The 16857-nt window shown below is 40.4% G+C and overlaps 1 long non-coding RNA gene across 3 annotated transcripts; it reads left to right on the plus strand.

The window, feature by feature from the left end:
- Positions 1-85: 85 nt before the first annotated feature.
- LOC130150044 (uncharacterized) lies at positions 86-7818 on the plus strand. Of its 3 annotated transcripts, none has more exons than XR_008822101.1 (3): positions 170-420; positions 4303-4498; positions 7621-7818. It is a non-coding gene; the product is annotated as an uncharacterized LOC130150044 (long non-coding RNA). The 3 variants fall into 3 exon arrangements; XR_008822100.1 differs by having other exon boundaries at positions 4303-4369; XR_008822099.1 differs by having other exon boundaries at positions 86-420; positions 4303-7818.
- The last annotated feature ends 9039 nt before the right edge of the window (positions 7819-16857 follow it).

The following is a 16857-nucleotide window of genomic DNA, read 5'->3' on the forward strand; positions in this document are numbered from 1 at the left end:
CCGATGGCGAAAGTTAACGAACGGCCGCTTTCGCGCCGGCAGCTCCGGCAGCGGCAGGGGTGGTGGGGCAGGCCCGGGGGCCGGCCGGGGCGCGGGCTGACGGGAGCTGTAGTCGCAGCGGGGCCGGGGCCGGCTGTTGCTGGTCCCAGGGGCAGACGGGGAGCTCATCGCGTCAGTCGGCGTCGCGTTCGCCTTGAAACCTTTCCGAGTGGGCTACGGACAAGAGGGAGCTCCGGCATTCTGCGTCCCCGCGTTCGCGCCGCCGTTGTAAATAGCGCATCGCTCCCGTGCCGTTCCGTTCGGTTTTCCCCTGCCTTTTCCACACCGAGCTGAGGGCAGTCCTGCTTTTCCAGCCCTGCCCTGTAAGCCGTACGCATTGAATAAGGCAAAAAGGCCTGAAGTCAGAGGCTGCACCGAGAGGTAAATTTACTAAAACGTTTTCAAATTTTTTTCAGTGAAAAGAAAAAAAAAAAGTGCTACTGTTCTTTTTTTCAAAACCAGAATAGTTTCGGTTTCTATGGTTTCAGATTGAAGTCTTCGAAAAAAAATTTGAAACAAGTAATTTGTAAATGTTTGAATGATGGATGATGCTTATTTGAAATGCAAATAATTAAAACAGCACTATTCACTTAAAACCAGTAAAGTAGCTTTTTGTTCAACTGTGTTAGCAGATGTGTAGCATATGAAACTCATGTTTCTTGGGCTTCAATTTGTCAAGTAGGTTTTACAATCTTGTATTGAAAAAAAAGCAGCCTTGACAGGGGTTATCCTGTGAAGAAAGCTGCATTTAAACTCAAAGTATGTGCAAGAAAAAAGTACCAGGGATGAAGAAAGGAAAGCAAAAAGGACGTTTGTACATGTATGTATTTGTTGTGATTTAACCCCAGCCAGCAACTGAGCCCTATGCAGCCGCTCACTCACTCCCCCCACAGTGGGATGGGGGAGAGGATCAGAAGAGTAAAAGTGAGAAAACTTGTGAGTTGAGATAAAGGCAGTTTAATAAGTAAAGCCAAAACTGCGCATGCAAGCAAAGCAGCAGAACAAGGAATTCGTTCACCACTTCCGATGGGAAGGTGTTCAGGCATCCCCAGGAAAGCAGGGCACCAGCACACACAACAGTCACATGGGAAGAAGACAAATACCACAATGCCAAACATTCCCTCCTTCCTCCTCCCCCAGCTTATACGTACTCAGCATGACATCATATCGTATGGACTATCCCCTTGGCTAGTTTGGGCCAGCTGCCCCAGCCGTGTCCCCTCCCAACTTCCCGCATCCCTCCAGCCCTCTCATTGGCAGGACCCAAGAAACCAAAAAGTCCTTGACTTGGTATAAACATCACCCAGCAACAACCAAAAACATCAGTGTGCTATCAACATTGTTCTCACACCAAATCCAAAACACAGCACTGCACCAGCTACTAAGAAGAGCATTAACTCTATCCCAGCTGAAACCAAGACAGTATCTCAGAAGTATCCTATATTTGAAGTCAATTTACCACCCTCTGTCCCAGCAGTAATCAAGTCTCCTCCAGAAATTCCCTCCTGTATTACCTTTAAGATAACAAGACTCCACCAAAAGTATGTATTCATTTTTAGTGCCAATATTTCCCCCTCTTGAACTTTATTGAAACAATATTTCACCATTGCAAAACCATGTCCAATGAACTAGACCCATGGGAAACTGGCAAAACAGCTATCCCTGCTTCTCTAGATCTTCCCTGCAGTGGGATGGCAGAGGGGGCAATATAAAGAGACCAGTGGTCTTGAGGTGAGAGTGAATTGGCAAGGCAGCTGTAAGAAAAAAATACAGAAACCAGAGAAAGTTTCACAAGGATTTGTTAGAAGAGAGAAAAGGAAATTTAAAAAGGGGGGCAGAGTCTGTTCTGTTAAGAACAGCTCCTCTCAGAGTTCAATAGATGAACCCATTCTCATTAATTTGGCCTAACTTGCTCATTTAGTTGAAGGGTCTGTATTCCCCTAAGATTTCCCTTTTCCGGTCTTAGCCATGAACGAGAACAGACCTATTGCAATGAAAATGATAGACAGTGAATCACTTATTTTGTTCTAGGAAAGGAAAAGGTGACAGTAGAAAATGAGTGAAGTTATTCCACAAGCAGCAGAACTAAAGCAGCCTTGGTACCTGAGTACAGCATTCCTGTATCTTCTCCCATGTATCCATCACTATGAAGCCATAGCTCTGCTCCTACACACTACCCCAAGACCTGTGACTATGAAAGGCATAAATTTGGAGACACGGGCTCATTGCCTGGCCACAGCAAACGTAATGGATAGCTTGAGGTTTTGCTTCAGCCTTTCCAACCATACAGATGCTAATTTTGATCTTTTTCCTTTATACACTTCCTGAGTTTCACAAAGTTTGTGAGAATATAAGTGTTTGAGCCCTTTAGCCCTTGATCAGATTAAGTTGGAATTGGTTCAGGAATTGCAACAGGTTCAAAAGTTACTGGAAAAGTTTGGCAGACAGAGTGTGATTTCCTAAGCCTTGTTTCCTTAAGAAATAAGACTTTAAAAAAAAAAAAAAAAAAAAGACAGAGAAGTAAATAAATACATCTATTTTTTTAAAAAGCCTTGCCCAGGCATTAAGAGCTGTCATATTTCTTTTGGCATTCAGATGCAGCCAGATTGCACACACTTTTTTTAATCTCTGTTGGAGGAAAAAATCCTTTCTAACAACTGCAGATTTAATATTTAAAATTTCCAGATAATTCTTTCCTCTCCTTGCCAATTGGCCAACAGTCACATAGCAACATGAAGAGAAGAACACTGAAAAGAGTGGATGGCATGGGGTAGGTCATTGGGCAGCTGAACTTCAGCAGAAACCCACCCTATTTAGCTCCAGCTGCACAGCATTTATTATACTCTTTCTCTGTCAGCAATGTGATATTGTAATGCAAAATAGTTGTGACAGTACAGCTCCTAGTATGGATGAAGTAAGAGAGGTATCTAGATACGCCATACCATACATTCTGCACATACTTATATTGGCATAACTGCATCCATCCACGCTTCGATGAGTAGGCAAGTCCGTGAATAGTAATTCTTTGCTTATTCTCAATTTATTTGCTGTCCTTTAATTTAGGATCTTATTGTTTACCTAGGATCACTGTCTGGTTTGGTAGACTATTTTTGCCAAGTCACTGTAGGGAAAGAATACCTTGTTCGTCTCCCTAACAATAGCTTTCAGCAAGTTCTCCAATACATCTGGGTTCAGTGAGGGACACCAGCTTCTTTCATCCTTAATTACTAGACAGAAATCTGTGAAGTATCAAAGGTAGTCTGACACTAAGTACCTGGGATGGATAGTAATTCCTCTGGATTCCATGGAAAGGAGGTCCCAGATTGCCTTTGGGGTAGCGAATTCTGCTTGTGCAGTGAGAGACCTTCATGTAAGAGATGTTGTTTTCTGTATGTGGAAATAACTACTAGTAATAATTAAAATGAGCTGCACAATGGGAACCTGCTCTTTGACTGGAACTTCTAGGTAGTTTGTGATGTACTAGAGGTGTAACATTCTTAATTGTAACAATACTAAATTTAGTCACTATGGTTCATAGCCAAATCACACATCAAGATACAAAGATAACGATGGTGATGATATAATTTATTTTCTTTATACTTTATTATGATCAGGAAAAATAATTATTGGGAGGGGGGGGGGAAGTATTATTCAAATGCCTAAGAGAGGCCATGCTTAATTTCCTACTTTTAATCTTGAGTGCCATTGTGATCACATCCTGCATAATGGATTAAAATGAAAATTCAAAGGCTTTTTTTAACAGTGCAGCTAAAAAAGATGCCTTGTAGAAGTGCATCCACAGAAATAGACTGGTCTTTACATTGTGAAATATGCCTCTTTGCTCAAAAAGTCAAAATAATTTCTGGCCACTGATTAGACCATAAAACTTCCTTGAACTCTTAATTCGACTGACACTAACTGTGTATCTCGGCTTACTGGTCTGTAAAAATGGGTATAACATTTCACAGCAGGCCTGGAATGCCGATTGACTGGATCTTTAACCTGGCCCCATCTGAACAGAGAAAAAGAATGTGGTTTTGCATTAGGTTAAGTTGGCAGAGTAAAGAACCCTGAATTCTCTTACTATGCTGGCTAATTTTCCTGAAAACTTCTTAGCTGGCTATAATCCTGGCTTTGTTACAAAGAGTGTGTTTTATACATTGAGATAGTCAGCTCGGCATCCAATCTTAGAAGAAAGTCGAAGACATTTTCCTGCAGTGATTCTCAACAAAATAACTGTAATTTCTCTGTCTTCCATCCTAGATAATTCTACTGTCACCATGGTATCTAAGCTCATCAGAGAAACTTCATGAGGTTGTTGCTAGCTTGGGTAAGTGGTTTATATAGTCCAAGGCAACAAGGAGCTAAATGTTCTCAAAGTTACGTGAATACCTTCCTCAGGGTCTGGGAGCAGAGGGAGAGGAGCTGAACAACACCAAGTGCTGCACTTTCAGTGTTGGTAAGGACAATTGTTGACTATAGGCATCTAACCAGAAATTAATGCCTTGATAAATAGTATCACTAACTTTCTTGCTTGACAATTGGGTCTTTATGATCCTTATTCAGGCTTCACTGTTAAGAGGAAAATACTGGTTTTGGCTGTGTGGTGTGTTGTGAGTGAATTTTTTCCTAAGTCCTGCTTTGGGGCCCTTAGACGTATCTGTCTTCTTATTCTTTCTTCTCTATCCCAGAATGAAGAATAGCTTTTCTTTTTTGTAATAATTTCTCCATTCAGCCTCTGAAAGGAACAAGTTAATAGCCCTGAAGATAATCTGATTATTGTAATGATGTAGCTGCTAGCAATTGACAAGAGGTGGAGAAACATACAGCAGGGGAAATGATAGAAAGACAAAGTATGAGCAAAGTGGAGATACTCGATATGATAAGTAGAAGTGTTGGCACATCAGCTGCCTTATTTATATTAATTCTGTTCAGTGATTTCCATTACAGATGGTTGCTGTTTTTTCTAGTTGCCAGTCCCCAAAATTCAGAATTTGTCCTGAAATTCACACTGAGTTCTTTCTGAACACTGTTGTATATATTCTGCAGGCTGAATTATATGCTTGTTGCATCTTTTTGGGTTTCCATTAGAGAACAGATGTGTTGGAATAGGTGTAAATCTACAGAAGTGTAATGAGGTTACTTGGGCAACGCTGAAGGTGTGTAAAGTTACACAAAAATGTCTGTGATAATAATGTAAGGCATAGAGTTTCTATAAGTGGATATAATACAGGAGATCGGGGCAGAAGTATCTTGACAGTCGATCTGAGCTAAACTGGAAGAAATCATTACTTTATACTTATAAACCAAATGAATTTGATATGGGAACCAGTGAGACTCAGGAAAAAGGGCATCTCACAGTGCCATCTCTACTGCAATGTAAAATTGCTTCACAGATTATACTACCATTATGTTAATTATCTTCCCAGTACTGTCCACTTCTTTGGAGTTCTCTGGGTACAAGATAAGAAGCTCCTGTATACCAAAGATGCGCGCAGAGTTTAGCTTGTGCACTTCTGACAGTCAGTTACTGAAATACTTTCCCTGGCCTCATGTTCTGATATCTTGTTTGAAGGAAAGCCCTGTCTGAATAGGTAGCATAAGAAAGGATTGGCTTTCTGCTCCAGTCCATTTTTGTTTTGTTGAAGTTTCCTGTGGATCAGGGAGAATTATCCTCAGGAGCAACAATCTGAAGGACCTGGACTGAACAAACCCCATTTCTGCAATAGGCACCTATATTAATTGGCTGTGGTGTCAAAATATTTCACTCCAAGTTACATGTCTTATTAAAGTCTCCTCCTGCCTTATTTGGTTATGACTGTGCTGCAGAAGGATAATGAGAAGCAGTATCAGCTGTTCACAATTAATGGGACAATTGTTGAGACCCCATGTTCAATAACTCCTACCAAGGTGACACCGTAGACATTGAAGCACTAAATTATATTATGTGCTTGAATGATTAAGGCTGAAGTTTATGGCTTATGCTCATTCAGTTGCTTGAGTGCTTAAGAGTAGAATAGTGAAAAACCTTTATCTTATACGCAGGTTTCTGAGCTGCTTGGCACATACAGCTCTCATACCTTTCTTCTAGATAGTGTCAGATGGTCAAAATTAATTTCCCTTGTCATTCAAGAATATTCCTATGCTAAATCAGATGAAACTAAATCTGTCTGTGAAATGTAGTGCTGAAAAACACCTGGTCAGCTAACTCTCAGATAAAATGAGACCCTAACCAATGGAGAAGACAAAATTCTCAGAGTTAATTGTGTGTGTCCAGCATGGTAGAACACTAATCCTTTAGGTCCTTCTGCAAGCCAAAACAACTACTGTTGTAGATTAACTTCTGTGGAATTGTAATGAAGCATCCTTAGGAGAATAGTCCACTCCAAAGTTAATAACCTGTTGAAAGTATGCATACAAGAAAAACTGATTTGAAGAACAGAAATTCAAAGGTCAAGGCCTACATTTATCATTATGGTTGGTCTCTACATAAAGGGTCATACCACTTCTCTCTAAGTAGACAGCAGTAAACTGTGATTATGATCTCAGGACAGCTTCATGTCTTGTGCTGTCTCTTTACAAACAACAGTCAATATTTGCTTGGAAATAACACTCAGAATGTGTCACTCAGGTGCATTTCTGGGCATCTACCTAGTAACAATTTGATTTTGTTTTTCTTATGCATCACTCTGTCTTAATACACAGTCATCTTCCGTCTGAAGAAACTAAGAGGTTGCAGTGAGGTCCAGCCCAGGAGGAGCTTGACTCTGACTCATCCTGAGACAAGGAGGGAAAGGTTTCCTTGCAGCTATATTGAGACTATAACTACGCAAGGACACTAACCTCTGAGAAAGCCCTAAAAATTAGGTGGCCTTATTTTTAATGAAGATTTGATTGTGCCTTTTGGGTGGCTTAGTTTGACGCTGTTTTATACTGGTAGATGGTAAATGTGTTTCAAAGTACAATTTCCCAGAACTTCTCAGAAGTTCTAGTGTCAATTTTCAGGTAAGATCCAAACTGCATTATAAGGAAGATTAATGCCTCCCTGTCACTGGAGGAGTTCAGAACACTTGTTCAGGTTGTAAGAGGCTTGCTAAGTTCCTCCCCACCAGCTTAACGTCTTTCTCCTACCTCTCATAAAGGTTTGGAGGGAGCATTGGCATTGTATGCTTTCCATCTCTCATTAGCACCGCTTCATTTTGCAAAAATAATTAAACTTTCACCAGAGATGGAACTAGAACCTGCTGGGGAATGAGGTAGAGATAATCCTACCATTCAAAAGACTAACTTGACCCCCCAGGTAAAGAGTATTTCTCCTGCAGTTTGTCTCAGTCTTTTGGACAAAAGCATCAACCAAAATAATGGAGGGAAGCACAACCCAAGGCCCTCAGCTGCCTAGAGCTCTTGATCAAATTATGTGAGACTCAAATACTAGTTCACTTTCTGCCTAAATCACGAAGAGATGAACTTAAGTGTCTAATACTTTCGAGAGTTCTTGAAAGCCTGAGCCGTATGTGAAAGGGGGCACTACTTCCATCATCTCTGTCAACCTGAGCAGATACAACCTTTTTTTCTTTACAGGTATTCCAAAGAAGGCAATCTGTATTCTAAGGAGGGAGTGGTGGTGGGTGGTGTTCTGGTCTTAACAAGAGCAAAAAGATGTTTTTGTTTTTATTGATCAGAGCCACTATTGATACTTTTTGGTTTGTTTGCTTGCTCAGATAATTCACTGAGTCATGTAACCCCAGTGCTCTCAATAAACTGATTTCTTGCCTGAAAGTTCTGTGTCTTTTCTCACTATTCACAGCTCCATAAAATAATGATCCAACTCCAAGTCTTAGCTCACACCAACTTTCATGCATAACACCGGAAAACGAAGTTTTTGAGGAACTGATTAGCTCTAGAGCTTGCAGCCTCCTCCTGATCAGGGAGTTCTACAGAAATTACTTATATCTCCTCTTTAAATACTGTGCAAATGCAGACTTAGGGAAACTTAAGAGCATAGCATTAATTGTTGGCATTTTAAATTAAGGGGAAGAAATAAGGGGACAGTAAGTACACACAGAGCAAGTATCACCCAGGGCAGTTTATGCTCATACTGATATGATACTTCTCTGCCCACATCCTTCACTCAGCCAAATCACAGCTCGAGTCAGCCATGACATTGTAAGTAGTTCTTCAATGGAAGCCTGGCTGCCATTGCTAGAGCAATTTGACACAAGGACTGCTGTGGTAGAACAGGAGAAATTACCTTTCTGGTAACCTTTTGTCACATGCTATGACACGAACAAACTGCACAAGCTGTGCCTTTTCACAGTGGAGCACACCTCACAGGTCCCTGTGCTGCTAGCCTGCTCCACAGTGGCTGTCAGCCCTCTGCAAACTGACCTCCCAGGGCTCACTTTTAGAGCTTTTCTTTAAAACAACTGCTTAAATGTCACAGGTGCAAGAGCTTAAGCACTGGATCACTTCCTAAAAAGAGGGCTTAGAGCCACCATCCTTTTTAACTTTTATATGCTGAATTTTTTTAGACATCTTTCATGAATTGGTTGCTTCAAGGCATGCAGAGCTCTTTTATCCAAATGTAAGGAGGACATAACTAAGCTTTAAAGGTCTGTACAAGATGCAAATGAGCCATGAAGACCTAAGGTGGCTCTATTTATCTTCCTAATTCCTTGGTTACCTGAGATGAAAAGTGCCAGTTAAAGGTGAATGCTGTATCATGGCTAAATTTTCTTTAGAAAGTACACTGCTCAGAATATTAGCGAGGTGCCTGTTACAGTTGTGATTCTTCAGTCACATTAACTGCTAGAAAGGAATACCTAATAAAACTCTGTTAGTCCTTTACTTTCTGCTTTTTATAGGAGTAGAACAGAACCACTGATACTCTTTGAACAATTTTACTTCAGATTTTGAGACCTACACTCTTTGTTTCTGCTCTTTTACTTTTCATTAAAGTAGTTGTCCCGGTATAGTTGTACCTGTAAAATAGGTGCTGTACCTATTCAACTATTTTAAAATAAAATCCACAGGGGTATTTTCACTTACATTACTAAACTGAGAGAATTTTAACTGGATCCTGAAGATGAAAAAATAACTCCCTTGTCTTTACTAAGATCTCAGCAGAGACAAGTTACTGTTTACCTGCACTGAGGTGAGAACATATGACTTCACTCTTGTGAGAAAAGGTCTGAGGGTGCTCCCTCTGATTCCTGTGCCTTTGAAGTAGACCTGCAATGAGTCAAGGTATATACTGCTCAGAAGAATGAGGAAAGGTATATATTACTCAGAAGGAAGAAAGTCCAGTGTCTAGATTGCTATCTGCCAGGAGTAGTGAAGAAGCAAGCAACCAGCAACTCACTTCCCTCTTGTCCCTGATTTTTACCCAAGTGGGAAGTAACTGGCTGCCCACCTAATCTTAATGCTTTTACTCTGCTGCTTCCGCACTGGACAGTGAAGAAAGTGATAGCCCACCATGTCAGCTGAATGAGTGGTTTGCCTCTGAAGGACAATGAAGCTGTCCACACACTTATGGCAGAACCTACTCTTAGGCATCACCCTGTGCATCTTATTCCAGTGTATATTCCCTGCTGTCTTCTCTCAAGAGTTTCTTCATTACCTACTATTCTGCTTACTCGTAGTTTTACCCTGAAGTCTCTTCAAAATTTATTCCAATGTAATACAGCTAAGAGATTAAACATGGAAGATTCTGGATACATTTGGTAGAATCTGGTGGGTGATCACTTTTTTTTTTTTTTGGTATCATAATGCTGCACCCAGTGTTTTCCACAGTGTAGGTCTAATATTCAGACTGGAAATCTGTGGGGGAAACTTGCAGAATGGAAGTGACTTTCAGAGAAGATGAGTTTTCCTTCACCTCAGGAGAAGTTGCAAATACTCACCTGTTTTGGAAATTGGGCTACTTTTATGAGGTCCTGTGCAAATATAAATACCTTTAGTTTTGGAAGTTGTGGCTTTTAGTCATTACACTGTTACATTTACTAGTTAGGAGAAATACTGCTAGGCATGGACTAAAACCACACAAAAAACTCAGTATATCCTTCCTTCTCCCTCCGTCACTCCAACAACTGTGCAGTACATTTTAAGGCCCAGCATGCAGTGAGTTTGCATAAAACGAATCATAAGCAGTTCAGGCAAGTATGACACAGTACACTGTCAATGGAAGCGCTGGTGGCACATCTGTTCTGAAGCCTTCCATGCAAAAATTAATTTTGGTTTCCCAGGGATGATACCAATACAAAGAGAGTACAGAGAAGAAAAAAAAATGAAAGTAAGTTAAACTAAAAATCAGCGCATGATTTACATGGTTTAGCAAAATATGGCTCCTGTCAGAGGCTGACTGGCTACAGTTTAAAATAACCTATTTAAGAATAAGAGGCAATTTATCATTCCTTAAAAAAATCAAGTGTTAGATTATTAGGAGTAAAACAAACTAGGTCTACCTAGGGCTTTAATTCTACATCTGGCCTGTTAACAGGAAATTCTCCTACCCATACAGCAATGTGCCAATGATTTTAAAATGTTGCAGGGGAAAACACAGTAAAATTTTAAAATGCATATGAAAGAATAAAAAATATATATTAAAATAGAAAAATATGTACCATCTTTTAGGTGTCTTGGTTAGCCCATACAATACACTGGAGATACCAGCCTGGTCTCTGCTCCCACTGGATACGATCCCTGCCCTTGATGGCTCTCTGCCTAGCCCTGTTATGCTGCAGGGTGCTGGAGGGAAGATGGAGCAGAAGGGGAAAGAGAATGGAGCAGCACAAGGCACACAGCACAACCTTCACTCTGTCAGCATGTCAAGCACAGGCTGTTATGAAGAGGAAATGTTTCCTATCAGGATATAAGGGCCCAATTTCTCTGTACAACAAGTGCATCTATGTCATACAGAGTCTCAGTTACGGTGCAGCCTACATGCAAGACTGATCTTATTATTCTGGGATCTCTCATTTGTCATCATCACAGTCGGGTTCCTGCAGCTCCTTAAGGAACATACTCATATTTCTGATTAACGAATGCTTCGATTTTCCTATTTAATCTATTATTTTGCCTGTCTAACCTATCTAATTTCAGACTTGTCTCTCTATCAGCATTATTTATATAGCATAAAATTAGCTGTGGTAGCTCACATTCCTTTGCCAAAAGGAAGTAGATCTGCCTGGAATACTGCAAGGTTGCAGCTGGAGCTTGGCTGGTGCAATATATTTACAAACATCAAAGTTCACCCCAGCCTTTTAACGCAACGTCATACTTTCTTGACAGGAGAGCTCCCATCACACCTGGCCTATGCAGAACATGAGCTCCAACACCAACAGTCAGTGGAAATTCTTGTAACAGTTCCTGTTTATACGGTGGCCATGGAATCAATACACAGGATGAAGTATTGCATTTTCTCAAGTTGTGCACTTTTTATTTCATCTCAGCAAATCCCATATGGCTGAGGCATTTCTATAAGAATGCAAGCAATTTTGAGCTCTGTGGAAAATGCTGAGTGCTGTCAGATGCAGGCAGAGAAGGGCAGGAGAGAAAAAAATATATTCCTTTGAACACACTAATATAGGAGGCAATTAAGGAATACAAAAATAATGAACAATCATTCTCTCTCATAATGTATGTTGCACTTTAAAAAGCAGGTAAGGACTCCTTGAAAACAATAACAAGTAACAGGGATGTTATTTCAAGTGTTTTAGATGAGTTGGCTTGAGTGCATACACCAAGATTGTTTTAAAGCGTCTTGGCTTTCTTTTTGCATTAGTGAAATCCAGGCTCAGTAGTCCGTGGCCTTCAGTTACGAGTTGCATCAAGCTCATGAAAGGATTTTGTCCCTTTTTCAATGATTTTCCCTCATTGTATAATGGAATACCGTTTATTTGCTGTCTGGCCCCTGAGTGCCCTCTTCTGTTACAGGATCATCTGCATTAGGTATGTTATCACTCTTGCTGAATGCTGATGGCTTCCTTTGCAATTCCAGTGTGCGTGTGTCCCTCTAGATTCACGCATTCTTTCAGAGCAGTGCCTCTTTTACTCCCCTGATATTGTCTTACGGGTTGTGTGTAGCATGTCCAGCCCCAACCCTATGACACTGCCTCAAATACTAGGGTTTGTGAGTTTTGGCCAAACTGAATGCAAGAGACAGACATTCCTGAGAAATGGACCAGTGCCACCATAAAGCAAAATAACACTGGCTGGTCTACAACAGTACAAAGGATATGAAGAGAACCTCCAGGACTTCTAACTGTCCAGAATAGGATGAGCTGTGAAAGACTTATCCATGGGAAGTCACTGCTGAACCCCAATATTGTCATGTACCCAGGTGATTTACCACAGCTGTCAAATGATGTCGCTTCAAATAGGGAGTTGTAGAGCTAATTTTTTTTTTCAAACCACTAAACTGAAATGCAAAGACTGAGGCTACAAAAATGCTGTTTGGAATCCAGATAGACAGTCAGCTTGAAAATGCTGCAGAGAGAAATATTCCTATCATGTTCTGTATTATATTGTAGCTCTGCATCTCTAAACCAGGTAGTATCTTGGTGCCATCACTGGTAGTGGAAATGCGCTGTATGAACCATAAGCCTCTTTCCATGTTTGGCACCGCCTTCCCTAGCGTGGTCATTGTGGTGCTCCACAAACAACAACTCACATCTTCTGTCCCCACCTCGCGCTGCTTGTCTGTGCATCTGGGCTTGCTGCTACTCTTCCTGCCACTCAAATAAAGTGGCAGCACTGCATGAGTTAAAGCAAATACAGATTGCAGGGCAGGCATATTTATTGCAACAGCGGACACAGAAAAAAAAGCAATAGCAAATATACTTTGGCTCGTAGTTTGTTCAGCACTCTTTAGCTCCTTTCACATTTTATGAGACGAATTACCAAAATTAAACATTTCAAACTGCTGAGATTATAAGACACTTACAATAAAATCTTTAGCAATATAAAATTCTTGTATTTGGGCCAATTGCTCTAAAGTCTGTTCCCTCCTAATGCACATGATGCTGACCTGTATGTATTATAGGAGATCTTAAGGCAAAGTCTGTGCTCCATTTTACTATGCATAGAGCAAAGCAATGCAGCCTTTTTGGTTCCTTATCTGCATGGTGTCTCTCTCTCACTTCTGCAGTTGAATATATTTTAGTACCCTTCTATGCAATGCTGCATATCTTTCTGATATATCCATTGCCTTTTTCAGTAAGACTTTTTCTCATCTCTTGGAAATATGCTTCAAGGTAATGTTGCTACAGAGGTGCACATAGAACTGCAAACTTGAACCCTGTTACTATTCACTCTCATTATCCCAGCACCTTCTTCCCTCCTTCCCATTCCAACACCAGCACAGGATTTCTATGGAAAGGAGACGTAGAGTGGGAAGCATCTTATTTTACTACATGCTACTGGGTTCCCTGGGAATGTCCATTTCCTAGGAAAGCCCAGACTGGAAAAATAGGTGGGAATGACATTCCAAAATTGAGCAAAAAAAATGAAACCTATTATCATTGCTTCTGAGTTCAGTGTAGAAATGACAAATATTTGCAATTTGTCTCTGGCAACCGAGGCACCATTATTATGAGGAACACAAGCCTTGCAAGCTGCTTGATGCATAAAAAATGTTTCAAAAAAGAAAAGTATAGGAAGGAGAAGTCCAAGCATTCTGTGAATGGATTTCAGCACAGGAGCCAGAAGGCAAAAAACAGAGCTGGGAGGATGCTTGTGGCAACTTGTATTAACTTTCACACTAGTGTCTAGATTCAGGGGAGTCTGAGACAAGGAAAACAACATACAGGAAGATTTGCTATAAGTTGTGCTGAAGGAAACAGACCTCTGAAGAATATTAGGACATTATACTGATACCACTACCTCAAGTGCAACCTGAGGTTTACAAGACTAGTGGTTGCTTCCCGGAGGTCCCCACTACACCCTTTCCAGAAAGCAGGGGTGATTTCTGCTTTCATTTGTAAAGACAGGTGCACTTAGCAGATAAGATGCTCCCTGCCAGAGTTATGCTAAGTGAAGGTTATCGTGAAACAATTGGCTGAGGCATGCCACTAAAGTTCTCATTTTCCCCTAATAACACAAAAACATTAACAAAGGTGCATCTCTTTCATATCCTTGGCTATAATACATTCATTTCTCACCTCTGCACTCCCTCATTTCAGAGGGAGCAGGATGAATCCCTCATCCTGTTTCCCTGCACAGCATGAACACCTCCTCCTTCTCCCATGGGTTTAGAGTAAGACATGGTGAACATCTGCCACTTGCAGCCAATCAGTGTTGGTAAGGCTCCTCCACCTGCCCTTCCATTTCCCAAGAAAGTCCTTCAGTATTGTTCTACAGTTACTCAGAACAGTCATACAGTTCCTTTCTCCAACACACTTGCCCGGTAAAAGGCACCACTAGTCAGAGAAGGAGAAAGATGTCTGGATCTCCAAGAGCGACAAAAGGAATGGACGTTATTAACATCCATTGCAGCTTGCGGAGAAATTGTTATTTTTATTGCAGTAAATAAGGCTGAATTTCTAAAAAAACCTGCCATCAACTTCTATATATCATTCTGCATTAATATCTGTGAACTTTCCATAGTAATCAATGAGGCTTTGCAGAAGCTTGAAAAAATACTTTGTTTTTCCTAGTTACGAAACCTGACTTTCAGTCTGAAATACAGGCACACACATCCAGTCAGTGCTTCCAGCACAACTCAGAATCATGAATTTTCCAAATCTTGAAGTACTTTCTCGGCACCAGCACTCTGAAACACACGTGTAATACATATATCCAGCCAGTGTGTGCTGGCAGACCAGCATCAATCCAGTGAGCAGCAAGTGAACTGGATTGCTGGTTACACATGTCCACATGCAGAGATGCTTTTGTTGCTGAATATTCAGACTGCAGTCTGTACAGATGTTTTGCAAACTTCACCATCCTGAAGTCCCAGTGTAATTACTCTTCATCCCAACCAGGCATGGGAATTACTTGATCTCCACCTTCTCTTCTGCCAGTATCGGTACACCACCATTGTGTCTCTTTGTAATCCTTTATCAGGACACTTAACTATCAATCTCTGTTGCATTTCCTCCATACAGCTTGGTAGCCATTTAAAAAGGCAGTGACTTAACACCAGAGGAGTCCTGAAAATAGCTTGGTTTCACCCCAAATTGCAGAATCCAGATGGGTTCCTAGACATGTTCCATGAGATGGTGACTGTGAAGCGTTGCGTGGGAGAACACCTTCCTAGTGTGTGGTGTGAATCAATGCAGAACACTGCATATGCAGTGGATCATGGGGAAATGGCGGCTGAACCCCAATAAATAAATCATATGGATGCACATTTTTACTCTAGCTAGCACACATTGGTTATTTCCAAGAAAATGTATTCTGAAGGCTTTTCCTTGTAGATATGGAAACGATTTCTTAGAAACAGTCATGCTCTGTTATAAGACCTTTTCAAACCAAATGAAAACCAAACATTTCCAAAAGGATATAAGGTGTCAAAATGTGGCTATGTAAGACTAATCTAATGAAAACAATTGCAATTACAAAAAAAAAAAAAGCAAGAAAATAATTTATTTAAGGACATCTTAAATCTTACAATGGCCACATGATGGCCTAGTGAATTATTCTTACCAAATTAAAGCAGAGGTGGAAGCAGGGCTATGGGTAACTTTCAGTAACATCAGACAAAGTAATCTTCAGCCATGTAATTTTTTTTCCACATTATTATTTGATGGTGCTGAAATTTGTGTTCATGCAGGGCTCAGCAAAGGGATATGAACAGATTCTTACTAAGGGAAAGACTCCTTAATACTGGATTAAAAGAAATCACAGAATTCACTTAATAAACAGCCTCAACTCTGATCAAGAATTGCAGCTTTTAGATATGTGATTTTCAATCTTTCTTTCCAAGTCAGAATACTTGCTTTTATTAAACAGGAAATTTTTCAGGTATTAGGTGTGTCAACCGTTACATTACTTATATAAGTCACTTACATAATGGGTACTTCTGGAACCTAATTTTTTTTATATATGGGTTGATATGAAAATGTGAAAATTAGAAATGTTTTGAGAAATATGTTTTATGTATATATATTCACCTGAACTTGTTTGACATGTAGCTATATATATGAAGTATATGTTACTATTGAATATATATGCAGAGAAACATGAAATTTCTCACATATATATGTGTTTATATTCCATTGTATATTTTGTTTTCAAAATATTATTGCATTTGCGTTCACATGTCAAGACAATGGCTGAAAACAGCATTTATTTTTATGCAGACCTGGGTCTTGCCTACAGCCGGAAGAGGTAAAGTTAATTCATAGCACTTTTCTGTTATGGATGTACATCTATCAATGTAAAATTTAATATGCATAATGTAATATTACCTTGTTTGGGGAAGGAGAATAAGCTATGCCAACACAAGGCACTGCACTGTTCGTGGAATGGGCATATTGTATGAGGCTGTACTAGGATAACACTTCAATCTAAAACACAAATGTAAAGAGGAAAACCATCATGCCACTAAAAGAAATAGTTATGCCAGTGCATTTTGTAATGAGCAATTCTCTTTCGTATCAATTGCTGAAACAAGTAAAATTCTCAGGTGGGTATTGCCATGGCAAAAGCTGTAATAGCTCGTGCACTGGAGGTGACTGATAACTAAACACCCAGGATGAGGCTGCCTTTTTGGAGAGCTAAGGATGCCTGTGCAGGGAAGCCACTGGAAAGCTGTAAAGGCAGTGACTAAAAGTGCTCTTTTTGTCTGTTAGCCGAGGGGATGAGGTCCTTTATGTG

This window comes from Falco biarmicus, chromosome 5, assembly GCF_023638135.1.
Source record: "Falco biarmicus isolate bFalBia1 chromosome 5, bFalBia1.pri, whole genome shotgun sequence".
In the NCBI taxonomy this organism is placed as follows: domain Eukaryota; kingdom Metazoa; phylum Chordata; class Aves; order Falconiformes; family Falconidae; genus Falco; species Falco biarmicus.